The following is a 14,078-nucleotide window of genomic DNA, read 5'->3' as shown; positions in this document are numbered from 1 at the left end:
ATAGAGATGGAGAAAGTGTAAGCAGGACACCTGCCGGGCCAGGTGATAGATGTGCCTGGCCTGTGCGGGTGGTGGGTAGTCCCATGGACAGGCTGAAGACAATGAAGGTGTATGTGAGAGAGTGAATGGTGATGTCCCTTGAACTGGCAGTGAGTGAAGGCCCTGTGGATGTGTGCTCAATTTGTGAGTGTGTGACTTGAGAGTAACGAAAAGAGTGACTTTGCCTGGCGGAACGAAGGAGATCATTCATCCTCTTGTGGCACTAGGTGGCTGTCCTCTTCTGAAGGGCGTTGGTGCTGACCACTGCTACCACCACCTCCCAAGCTGGATTGGTCACGTTGCTGCCCATCCTGCGGCCAGAGCAAGGGTTCAGGACATCTTGGTGGGCCTCCACGGCATCCAGCAGTCGCTCGAGGGACCCATCATTAAACCGGGAGGCTGTGGTCTTTTTTTTCCTTTGCCGGCCATGTCTCCCAGTCAGCGGTGGTGAGCTGGTAGTGATAAGCGCTGTGCTGGTGGCTGTCTTTTAAGCAGGCGGCCAGTGTGATGGCGAGAGGGCAAATGAGATCCTGCCCGCAGTGGAAACATCGTGTTTCCCGCGAATGCATAAATAATGACGCGGGTTTGGGACAATATGCCATTTAAATCCACCATTGCGGCCAGCAGGTAAAACATCGTTTTACCCACCCACTACCGCACTTAGTGCAAATCTGGGAAAATTCCACCCAAGAACTGCACAAGTTCTGGCCCTAAAATTGGGAAAACAGGAGTAGGCCATTCAACCCCTCAAGCCTGGTCTGCTAATCAGTCATACTATGGCTGACCTGCTCCGCAACTCCATTTACTTGTCTGAACTCTGTATCCTTGATACCCTTCATTAGATGGAAGACAAATAAATACATTCCTGCCTTCTTTAACCAGTAGCATTAGTTCTATTGTCCTCTTCCCAGTTGCAACATTTACGGGAGTTAATATTGAGCTATACATAAAAAAAAATCTTAGATGTGAATGAATCACTATGCTTTAACCGATGGAGGGATTTCTGGAATGATTCATTCATCATAGACGCTGTAAAGCTTTCTTTAAATTAGTCTGAGTAGCCTATTAGCATTGATCTTAAGTGCAGCATGAAATCAAAAATAAAATCAATATATTGCAAAAGCTTATTTTTCTCAAAGGGCTTTCCAGTGACTCGGTTATTAGACATGTTTTTCAGCTTTGAAGTGAGCTGGGCATAACGAGAAAGCTCACAGGTTGATTTCTGTGGCAGGATTTTGCCTCCGGGGTCAGTAACACAATGTCAGAACCATTCCAGGCTCCAACCCCACACCAGGGAGGAGAGGAATTAGTCATAGTTCCAGCTGCTAATTGGCTGGAGGGTGGTTTTGGTGGCCAATTAGCAGCAGTAGGTTCAGGGATGGAGGTGGGAATTATAAAGTACAGGCCCAGTTTAAAGGCATTACTGTGATAGCCATTTTGATTTTCCATGGAAGACCAATGTCGGCAGGGGGAGAGGCAGAGGCCTGGCACCTGGGGCAGGGCTGCTCCATGATTCAGATTCAGCCCTAGAGGTTCTGTTGGAGGCATTGAGAGAGAGGCGGGTGGTCTTGTTCCCAGAGGGTGGCAGGAGAAGGCCGGGCAGCCAAACCAAGGAGGCCTGGCTGAAGGTGCCAAGAATTGTCAATAGCTGAGGTATTACCTGGAGAGCCTGGTGCAGTGCTGCAAAAGGTTAATGATCTCCCTCTTGCATCTCCCACAGGGTCAGCCATTGAGGGGTCAAGTGCAGCAGCATCAACGGGAGCTTCTCAACAACCTGAACCATCGCATTATTCAAGCACACCCTCCACTAGCGCACATTCACTCACATCGATGGATCCTCATGCACGATTAGAAAAAATGCCGCTTGGTGAAGAACATCGCACGAGTGAGCAGGAGAAGCTGACGGAGGCAGAAGCAGCCGTTGACAGTGCCCCTTGGAGGATAGAGGATAGAAACAGCCATGCTCAGCTGGGAGAACATGCAGGGCCTCGGGAGTCACAGGCAAGGCAGCTCCACGTTTACCAGCAGCATGGGATGTGTACCCACCCGTCACAGTTCTCGGAGGTAGTGTGAGGTCATGGACTGAGAATGGAGGAGTCTGTTCAGCTCATGTACACCACCATGGCTCAGGCTTTTGAATGCATGAGCTCCTCCATTGATAGAATGGCCAACGTCCGTGTGCAACAGCATGTGAAGTCAATGCAGGAACAATGCCAATGCACAAAATGCAGCCAACACTCTGTAGCATTGACTGTTCAGTGACACTGATGGCACAAAGAGGTATGGAGTGAATGCCTGTTGCAGCCCAGCTAGTGGTCCCTAGAATGCCATTTAAGGGCTGAGGCTGTGAACAATAAGGATGAGATTACCACCCCCCCATGGGGTTTCATCACCATCATCAGCCTCTATGGCCCCTCTAACTGACCGTCTATGCAGCAGGGCTCTTGTGATGGACACTGTCCCTGTGCTGAAGCCGGTACAGTGGCCTCTGCAGGTGCACTCAGTGGCATCATCATGATGAGGATGACCACCAAGGACATCTCAGCTGCAAGCACACACACATGAGCAGGCTGCCATCTCCTGATCCTAGGCCATAAGCGCTGCACTGTGTAAAAGTGGCTGAAAGCAGAGGCCACCACATCAGTCAGGCCACCCAATGGTTCACTGGAGTTTATTTCACTTTTTAATGTGCACTTTAAAATTTACTGTCAACGTTGTAAATATTGAGACATGATCCCCGACGTGTGAGCTTCCATTTTTTTTAATAGAAAAACTGGAAAAGAGTGATGAAGTGGTGAAGGGAAGCCATATTTTTGAACGAGGCAGTGAAAGCACTGGACAGATGTGCACCCTGCATTGGCAGTAAGATTGGATCTATTTAAGGTTGTGTCTTCAACGGAATCAAAGTGAGTTCAAAAGCATTCTGTCCTGCTGGTTGAGAATTGGTGAGGTGAAATGTGCCCAGATCAGATGTGCCCTAGGGTTCACACCAACTTTATGAGAGTTTGGATTCCTGAGCTGGTCCTGGACACTTATTCTGCATCTTCTTCCTCCTCTTCTTCCACCTCTTCCAATGAACTGTGTTGATCTAGTGCCTTATTCACGTCAAGATCCAATCCTCTCCGGAGGGCAATGTTTTATAGATTGTAGTAGGCCGCCACAATGCACAAAATCCTTGCAGGGGTGTATTGCAGGGCACCATGCAAACAGTCCAGACAATGGAACCGCAGTTTCAGAAATCAGATGGCCTGCTCAATGGTGGTCCAATGATGGCTTTGACTGAAGCACCTCTGTGACTCCATGTCGGAGTGACATTAAGGGATGAATAGCCATCTCTTCAACGGATATTCATTTTCCCCGAGAATCCATCCACGGACCTGAGGTGGGGTTGGCAGCCTGGACTGCTGGAGGACAAAGTCGTCAAGGCAGTTAGCAGGATGGCAAGTGCACACATGCAAGAAGCTTTTGGTCACAGGCAAACTGAAATTTGAGGGAGTGGAAGCTTACACTGTTGCTGCATCTCACTGGCCTCTCACTCAGGTGCCTTAATGTCCACATGAGTGCTAACGATGATACACTGCACCTTTGGGAATCCAGCAATGGAGGTGAACCCCACCTTGCCTGCAAGGTCCCAACTTGCAAATAGGACATCAGTCACCTGTGAGATGCAATGGTGCACTACCACTTGCAAGACACCATCAAGACCTGCAACTGACCCTTGGAAGGAGCCAGAGGTGAAGAATTTCAAGGTCACCGTGGCTTTCACTGCTACTGACAGCGTATGGTAACCAGTATTCAGGGCTTCCTCAATGAGGACTCAAATCTCAGTAACCATCTCCCTAGATAGACGTAGTCTCCTGTGGCACCAATCCTCCAACGTGTCCAGCTGGCTTCTTCTTTGACTGTACTTTCGATGATGAGCTATGGCCTTGGTTGCCTTCCTTTCTCTCATTATCCCCCTCATGCCTAGGGCTCTGCATCTGCTCCTGAGGATGTTGATCCTCATTGATACCCTACCCAATCCCTGAGAAGCTTAACCCCATGTTGCTTTACATGTGGTCAACTCACAATGGTTACTGGACCTCCGCCACCTCCCCCATGGCCCCACAATTCCTCGGGGTGGGGGGGGCGGGGATGATGGGGAAGTTCACAATCCCCTTCATTGCCTTAATGCACACAGAGCACTTTCTCACCTTTGTGCCAATGGCTGAGTGCCCCCCTCAGCTGTGCACCCTTTAACGGGCCGACCTAATAGAATAGCGTGGCCAAACTGGCTCCCTATTGCGTTGCCACTTCCTTCTATTTGGACTGTTCCTGATCCATTGTTTAACCCCTGTGCCCCACAAAAAATCCAAAATGGCCTTTGACCAGCTGACAAGCTCATTTACTTGAATCAAATTATTTATCATTTATCTTGAACCTTATTTATCATTTATGGCCCATCATCTGAATCAAGCGGTTGAGGTGCCTAGTTCCTTCTTTCCTCTTCCCGAGCAAATTCACTGGTGGTCAAAATGGTGAAGGCAAACGAGTACAACTCTTAACGATGAAAAGTTTCACATCTGCCCAGCTCATCAGTACGAGGGCAAAAATGTTGTATTGATCACTGCTGAGTTAGTTCATTTCCATGAAGGTGATGGTCAGCGTGCCACACAAAAAGGCTTCAGACCAGCGACTCCTATTTGTCTAGTCCCCCACATGTAGAATGGCTAGTTGAGCAATCTTATGGAGGTTGAGGGCCCTGAAGTCAACGGCACAGTATATCTGCAAGAATCAGCAGCTGTCAGAAAGAAGGACAAAAGTCAGAGGGGGAAAAAAAGTACTTCATTCAGGAAGCCAGAATTATTCAAAGAGAAGGGGATTCAAGGCCCAGAAGTGCTGAGTATTGTAGACGCAAGAGTTTAAAGATAATTATCCAACCACATTTTCAAATTTTAATCATAAAAATGTAAGAATTTTCTTTATCGTACTCAAGTGGAAGGTCAGAATAGCCAACTGGTATAAAGGGAAAGTTTACATCAGAACTTGATTCCAAGTCATTCAATCAAAGAGGTTAATTGCAAATACAAACCATAAAGTTAAAATGGGATATTTTAATTAAAAAATTACTATTACCCTTGATAACCAGGTAGCATGCTGACAAAAATCATGATGATAGAACAGGAGTTTATTATACAGGTACCTAATTAGATTGCATTATTTTATAGGGATATTTAATGCATATGTTCATGTCATGTCAGGAGCATGATAACTAACTGCAATAAAGATAAAGCGAGCACAAATATTCAGCTGCAACACATCAAACCTTCCACTTCCTGGCATGCACTAATAAAGCATTTATAAGGCTCCTTTCGTGACCACAGTACATGACAAAGCACTTCATATCCAATGAAGTAGTCCTGAAGTGTATTAACTGTTGTAATGCAGGAAACACAACAGGCAATACACTGCCATAAGACATTCATGAGTTCTGGAGCTTTCCTGATCCTGAAATAATGTCTGAACTTTACTGTCACTGCAGTTATTTGGTCTACGTAATGTTGCTGTATCAATGACAATATACTTCTGTGCAAGGCTATTTCATTAGTGTTTTCATTATATGTTATATAGTTGCTCTTCATAAAAGCTCAGGTACAAAAATACAAATAGAATGGTCATCGTTATTTCAATTGCCAACCTGCATGTGAATAAATAGTGTAAGATTTGTTTCAATTTGCATGTCTGTAAGAAGAAAAAGGAGGAACCATGAGGGAAGAGGGGTCAGGGCAACAAATCCTCTTTCTTAATTCCTACTTTGCAGGGGTACCTACATTGCCAAAGTATTTTAATTGAATGTTACCATGAGGTGTGATCATGACAGATTCCATGGAAAATAAAGTTCCTCTCCTGCTGCTGCTTCCATTCCTGTGAAATTTTCCATCTTCTCGGATATCTTCCTGCCTTGATCTTCTGAAGAGATTGAGCCATATGGTTCAGTGTACCAGGTTGGCATTCTGGACAGGATAGAGTCATATTTTATGGCACAGAAGGAAGCCATTCAGCCCATCAAAACCACATCAGCTCCTTGTAGAGCAATCCAGTCAGTCCCGTTCCTCCACTCTATCCCCGTAGCTCTGCAAGTTTATTTCCCTCGAGTATCCATCCAACTTTCTTTTGAAATCATTGATCATTTCCACTTTCACCACACCACTTGGCAGCGAGTTTCAGGTCATTACCATGCGCTGCATAAAATAATTCTTTTTCAAATCACCTCTGCATCTTTTGCTCAAAATCTAAATCCTTACTCCTTGTGCCATCCGCTAATGGATCTATTGACAGTAAGTGCCAGTGGGTTAGTTGTCGGCAGATTAGGGCTGCATGCCCAAGCCTGTTCATGGGACAATAATCAGGAGGATGAGGAAGAGCAGGAAAGCCTGGTTGCTTATTTCCCTTTCCTAGCCCAGAGTGCTGAGGCCAATTGTAGTGCCCTACTGCTATCCTGAATGAAACCAGGAATTTAACCCAGAACCTTCCTGATCTGTCTGGCTCAGCACCACACTAGCAAATTGTTTACGCGTTGGGTTACTGGGGCTGTGAGGGAGGCATCACTACAGCATTGTGTAAACAGTAGATTTACAGAAACATTTCTGTTCGTGAAATGATTCTTTTGAAAAACAATGCTCCCATTTTGCAAGATGCAAAATGGGGAATTGTACATAAAGTAAACCCAACTGCAGCAATGGTGCACAAATTGGCCAAAATACCGCACAGAAGGATTTAGTTTGCCCCATTTTATTCCAGAATCTGTTCACAGCTCTTGCAGCTTCCAGGAACTTTTTTTTTTCATAAGCAAACGAAAAGCTGACAGTTACAAGCAATTTACATGAAATAAAGAGAAAGAAGGTCAGTTTGAAATTATTTCTGCACACAGTTAGGGAGCATACAATATGTTTTTAGGATAATGTTCGCCATTTTTTTGGCTTTGCTGCATCATCACGTGCCTTTGAGGCGGCGTCATGTGAGGCATACCACACTTCACACATGGTGAATAGAGACTTTTGTCATCATGTAAATGAAATGTCTTATTAGTTCATTCTCCTTCCTTTAACCTATTTGTTTGCTATTGCTTTGACAATTTATATGAACCTTGATTTTTTTTTTGTGTAAATATTGTATATCACGCTGAGCACACAAAGGCAATTTTTCTTTTGAATCTTTGTTTCTCTGCTTTTGTGCCTTGACCAATCCCACCCAGTGATTAGTTTTGCAGCAGGAAAGCCAAATTTGTAATGGGGTTTGCACAGGCCTGAAAAGGTATGTCAGGAAGGCATATTAATACAGTTGTATTCCCTTCTGTAGTTCTGATCCTGTCAACTCCAAGCCATATAGGACTGCACTGTCTTTCCTAAGTGCAGTGACATTTTACAAATGGTAGAGTACATTTTTTTTTTTGTCTAGATCTGTGTTATACGATGAAATGTCATTCTGTCAAAAAAATATCATAATATGCGGTGAGGATATTGAGGTCTCATCTAGTCCGGCGCGCCCCACACATATAATGGGAGGATTAGAATGTAAGTACAGAACAACACTTAGGCTCAATTTTAAAATGTCTAATTATTGCTAGCAGCGGTTTCCAAGCATAGCAGGTAACAGAAACTAAACTGTATTTGTGAGTCAGCTGAAAGGTCAGTTGCCGTATTCTTTTTAACTGGAACAATTCACCAACAGTGCAACATGTAACACACAATCAAGCAAACGCTAATGCAGAAAACCGCAACAAAGCCTTTCATAATGAGGAAAAGGGTGGGGGGAGGGGTAGTGGGGAGGGAGGTGGGGGGGCGACGGTGGTGGGGGTGGGGAGTTGCGCTGTAAGCTATTGTAAATTAACCTGGAACGGGTGTTAGGCAAACAACTTTACCAGCTGCATCGGTCATAGCAATTCCTAACCAATAAAGGAATTAGAAATATAATTTATCCCGGCAAGAGCCCCCAGTTGTTATGACTGATGCAGTTGGTAAAACTGAGTTATTTAAAAATCCCAGAGGGAAACTTTAAACAACTGTTATAACCTATAATTTTAAGTGTTATGTTTGAGATGCGACTCCAAATTCAGGAATCAGACCACCAGTTCTTGAGGTTTTACATTAAACTAACTGAAACATTTTATTAATTTATATAGATTGAAATATATTTACACATGGCTTCAAATTACTACTATCATAACTTTTAGCAAATTCCCAAACTAGTCTCTATTAAGGCAACAGCTACCCAGAGACATAACCAGACACCAGGCGAAGCATTTTAACCTTACAAATTCAAAATGAGGTTCTTTTCAAGTTGGTTCCTGTGGGCAGTGGGAGGCTTACAGCTGCCTTTTGATCTCACATTGCCTCTGCTCTGCATACCCAAAAACTACTAACATTATACCTTCCACCGCCCATTGAATGTAAATTCTCATTGTATCACCAACCTCTGAACTAAACCTCTCTAACAATAAAACCCCTTTCATAGTACCAATTGTATTAGTAATATAAACATATTGCTTGGTATCTGCTAGAAAGGCATCAGTTTTAACACCACTTCTTGAATAATGTATTTAAAAAACGCAAATGCACGCTATCTCTCTTACATATCAAAACTAGTACACACCAAGGCACCCAGACTAGTTGGCTTTAATCCAATTAAGACACATCCACAGACTGAACCTCTATTTTAAAAGAAAAATATTTTCCAAAATATTAGAAACGTTAATAGCTTCATGACAAGCATTCAATTGCTTATTAGGCAATAACTTTGTGAAGTGAAGTGTGGGCTCTTTGCTTCCTCCTCCACTATAGGGTATGACACACAGCTGCACATTGCAGAATGCCTCAAAGCCTGAAAGGGGGGGAGCGGGTACATTGATTCTCAAAGATACTGGAGGTCTTGGTGGAATAGGGATGTCCTGTACCCTCAGGAGGGAAGGGTGCCACCTTGTCTTCCTGTCCCTCCATACTTTACGTCTGCCGTAGCTGGTACTGCTATACCTGCCTCATGTCCTCCTCCGATTCCTCATTCAAAATAAGAGGGCCCCCTGATCCAAATGCCCACGCTCTTTCTCTTGGTCACTCGTATAAGGAGTCCAATAACATGGAGGAACACAGTGTTCCTTCAACCTGCCTCTTCAGCGTTGGAGGCCTCCTATTGGCCCACCAACTTCAAGAGCCCATCTGCCATCCTTAATTGGGCTGTGAGCTCCCCCACTGGCTACTAATTGGCCAATTCAAGGAAAATTACAGTTAAGTGACTGTTTTCCCCACAGTCCAAGCTTCTGATCCCCATTTGCCAATGATGGTGAGGTTGGAAGCCCATGGGGAAAATCCTGTCCAAAAGGCTGTTTCTAGAGCTTCTGTTGAGCTCATTGTAACAATGTAGGAGGCTGAGGGCGTAGAGGTCAGAATGGGAGTGGGACGTAGAATTAAAATGGCAGGCAATTGGAATAGCTCAGTGTCGTATTTACGGGTTGAACAGGGGTGCTTAACAAAGCATTCACTGGTCTGAATTTCTCCCTCGTCGGGCACAGGGTGATTGGTGGACCATGGAGCGGTCGGGAAACAGGCCCCTGACAGCGATCGGCCCCTGACCACAATTTCACACTGGCTAGCCAATTAATGGCCAGGCAGCGTGAAACGTGGGCTGAATAGCTCAGCGCTGCTGTGGTGGGGGCGAGAAGAGGGCGGGTGATGATGTCACCGCGGGCATGGGTGAGCACTGCGAGAGAGCTCCCTGAAGGCAGACAGCTGCAACAGGCAGCTGCAGACTTGCAAGTAATAAAATAAAGCACTAAAAAGCTGTAAAAAAAAAATTCCATGCATCACAATCAGGCGCCTGAATGCATTACCTCAAAAATGCTGCCCGCAGATATTTCTTTTTATCTTATTTCCTAACGGAGATTTCATCCCACCCTCGGATGAGGTTCCATCAAAAATGTAAAGGCCACCTGGCCGATTCACCTGCCCGCCAACCGTAAGGTATATTTATTGCTTATGAGGCAGTCACCATGGTTTTGTGGTCACGATTGCTGATTCTAGCATTTTATTCCTAATTTATATAATTAACAAACTGCCATGCTGGGATTTAAACTGACATCTCTGGATTATTCTGGATTACCAGTCCAGTAAAATAACTATCATGCTACATACTCCCACTGATCCCAAAGTCATGGAAGATAGAAACTGGGGGCAGTGCCAGATAATTGAGCGGGCCTTTCAAAAATCCATTGACTTCAGCGGGACCGGAAAATCCATTGGTGGGAGGGACAATAAAACGCTGCTGAAGGCTACACAAGTGCTGGACAGTGACTATCTCCAACAAGAGAGAGCCTACCCATCTCCCTTTGGCAATTAATGGCATTACCAACATGCAATCCCACCCCCCCACCCACACCCCACCACCAACACCCTGGGGTTAATTAGAAACTTGACTGGACCTGCCACATAAGTACTATGGCTGCAAAAGCTGAGTATTCTGTCGAAAGTGACTCACTCCTGACTCCCCAGAGCCTCCTTTCCCCCATCTACAAGGCAGGGGTCAGGAGTGGGATTGAAGACTGTTTACAGTACCTAGCATGATTAAACCCCGTCCCCTACCTTAAAAATTCACTCTCTCCACCACCAGCGCACCCTGGCTGCAGTGCGGACCATATAAAAGAGGAACGGCCACAAGTCACCTAGGCTTTTCAATTGAACCTCTCTACCATTTAGAAGGATAAGGTCACCAGGTGCACGGGAAAAAACATCACCTCCAAGTTCCTCTCCAAGTGTTGGGACATGTACAATGGAGTTTCTCAAGGTTCAGTACTAGGACATAAATGGGACATTTTACCTGTTGGCCGCAATGGTGTGTTTTTGTGCCATATCATCCCTTTCGCGTCACGTTCTGCATCATTATTAATGCACTCACAGGACGCACACCGGATTGCTGGTGGACAGGCTTGGATTTTCCAACCCCGCTGTAACCTTAGTGCCTCCGCGCTCCCTGCGCTATATTTAAAACACACCAAAGCGCATGCCTACTTTATGTCTTCAGACCAGGACTACTCCAGGCAACAGATGGCCCAGCAAGCAAAGGAGATGGCAGCCCCCAAATTTAGTGACATATTTCTTGGGTGCCGGCTGGACACGGTAGAAGGCCATCACTCTGTCTTCTACCCCCACTCTGACCGCAGGAGGCCCACCAGAGTCACCAATCCGGCCTGGGAGGTGGCGGCAGTGGCGGTCAGCACCACTGGAACACAGAGAAGGTCACCATCCAGTGCAGGAAGAGGGTGAATGCCCTCATCCATTCTGCCAGGGTAAGTCAACCACCTCATCACTCTCAACTCACACACTCAGAAACCCATCACACATCCACAGGGATCTCACACCTCAAGGGACAACAGCACTAGCTCTCACACACACGCACCCTCACATCTCCATCAGGTTCATATCCTCTGGAGCTTATGTCCTCATCGCATCCAAGGCTCCACTCATCGCACAAAAATTCCACGCAGTGCCATGTGTCCTGCTCACACTCTCCCCATCTGTTTTCATGCAGGAGAAGCTGGCTCACAACAGCAGGGAGAGGTTCCAGACCAGGGGTGGAGTGGCCCAAATTAGGCCCCTCACTCACTTTGAGGAGCGTGCCATTGCCCTGACTGGTGAGGGTGTGCCTGCGGCAACAGTGAGGTCAGCGGTGAACAACCCTCGAGCTGCCTCTGTAGGAACTCACCCATGGCTACGACGATGGAGTGAAGGTCTGCCTGCATCCCCACATTCTGCTCGACCAGGGTCTCCATGGCGTCCGCCATCCTCCCCATTGAGACCTCCATACGCACATGCAGACACCACCTCTTCAGAGAGCAGGCGGACACACTACTCTGACTTGTATGTCACTCTGTTCAGGGCATCCAACAGCTCTGCGTGATGTTCTCCCACCTTCATCTGACTCTCCACGATGAGTTGGAAAGCCAAATCCAGAGGCTTATCATCTGACTCAGTCCTCACAGATGCCTCTTCCCCAACAGTCCTCCGAGTGCCGGGGAGCTCGGCTGAACCTGCCTCCTCCTACTCTGGACAGGCATCCATGTGATGACCACCAGATTGTGAACCCGAGCCTGCACTGGATCTAGGTCTCACCGAGGTGTGTGTCTCTGCGCTGGTGCAGGGTGTGGGTAAGCGCTGTGATGGGTCTTCCAAACTGCCTATTTCTAGCTCTCCACTGGAGGGGGTGTCCTCTTCGCTGGAGGTGCGGACATGGTTAGAGCTGAGGGACTGGCTGGCTGAGGGTGTCAGTCGCTTGGCAGAGCTCCCTGTGAACCAAAGTAGAGATAATTAGTGCACGGCAGCAAAGTCAAAAACAGGAGAGAGAGCACTCACAGTTGTGTTGAGAGAGGGATAATATGGTGCAAGGTCCTCACGCGGGCGTTTGCTGCCGACCTCATCGTCGACACGGTCCGTGTCGTCACCAGTCAATGCAATGGCACGCTCCTTAAAGTGAATGAGGGGCCTAATGTGGTCACTCCACCCCCAGACTCGGACCTCTCCCTGCTGTTGTGAACCAGCTTCTCCTGCATGAAAACAGGTGGAGAGAGTGTGAGTAGGACACGTGGCACTGCGTGGAATGTTTGTGTGGTGAGCGAAGTCATGGATGGGATGAGGATGTGAACTCCAGAGGATATGAGCTTGATGGAGGCGTGAGGATGTGTGTGAGAGTTAGTGGTGTTGTCCCTTGAGCTGTGAGATCCCTGTGGATGTGTGATGGTTTTGTGAGTGTGAGTTAAGAGTGATGAGCTGGTTGACTTATCTCAGTGGAATTGACGAGAGCATTCACCCTCTTCTTGCATTGGATGGCTGACCTCCTCTGTGCTCTGGTGGTGCTGGCCATCACTGCCACCGCCTCCCAGGCCAGACTGGTGACTCTGGTGGACTGCCTGTGGCCTGAGCAGGCTTGGAGGGCATCATGGTGGCCTTCCACTGCACCCAGCAAGTGCCCCAGAGCGGCGTCACTGAATTATAGGGCTGCCATCTTCCTGGCTTTTGGGGCCACCTGTTGCCTGGGAAGTAGGCTGTGCTCGGGTGCGAGGAAGCGCCGAGGTCACAGCGTTGTGGGAAAGTCCGAGCCTGCCCGCCAGCAATCCGGCACGTTTCATGTGAATGCACTAGTAATGAGGTGGGACACGCCAGGAAGGGGACCATACAGCGCAAAAATCTGCCATTGCGGCCGGCGGGTAAAACGTCTTTTTTCACACCCACTGCCGCATTTAGCGCAAAGCTAGGGTGGTTCCGCCCAAAGTGTGTGTGCCTAACTCTACTTAAATCTCGCCTTAAATGTGAGGTGCACTGTGGCTGCTATGGCGCCGAGACCATTCTAAATATTGTGTTATGGCTGACCATTGGAGAAAGCATGCACCAAGACTTTTGGATTTTAAAAATTCTTTCATGGGATATGGGCATTGATGGCTAGGCAGCATTTAATACCCATTTCTGAGGATGAAGTTCAAAGGTGGTTTCATGAATAGTAGTGATGGGCAAGACTGAAGCTGTTTATTTTTCCTTTGGGAAATCATTTAATTGTGGCAGCTGGATTCTGCAACTGGATAGAAGAACATAGAGATGAGTGCAAGATCAGCAGAGTAATGGAAGTAGGAGCCAATGTCACTGTGCTCATTTTATGAGTGTGGAACAGATGCAACAATGACCTATTTTGTGGAGAAATGTCCAAGGACACCAGAAAGATATCTCACCCAACATTTTGCAGCATGGAGCGGAACAGGCGGCTGGCTTGATTATTCAGAGGCTACAGTGACCTAAACACTAACCAGGAGCTAAAGGTAAGTTTGAAATGCATTTTCATAAAAATGTTGCTGTGGAACTCGAGGGGCAGGAGTGCTCCCCTGACTCCATAGTGCCCCAAACCCCCTACTGTCTCTCTAACACACCACTCCTGAATTACCTGAGGGCTTAAAGTTATCTATTTAAAATGGGCGAGCTGCCCATGGTGGTACATGTAGTGTCCAACACATTGCCAAGTAATATGGA

This window comes from Cetorhinus maximus, chromosome 1, assembly GCF_964194155.1.
Source record: "Cetorhinus maximus chromosome 1, sCetMax3.hap1.1, whole genome shotgun sequence".
NCBI lineage: Eukaryota > Metazoa > Chordata > Chondrichthyes > Lamniformes > Cetorhinidae > Cetorhinus > Cetorhinus maximus.
Note: the sequence above shows the minus strand (reverse complement) of the source record.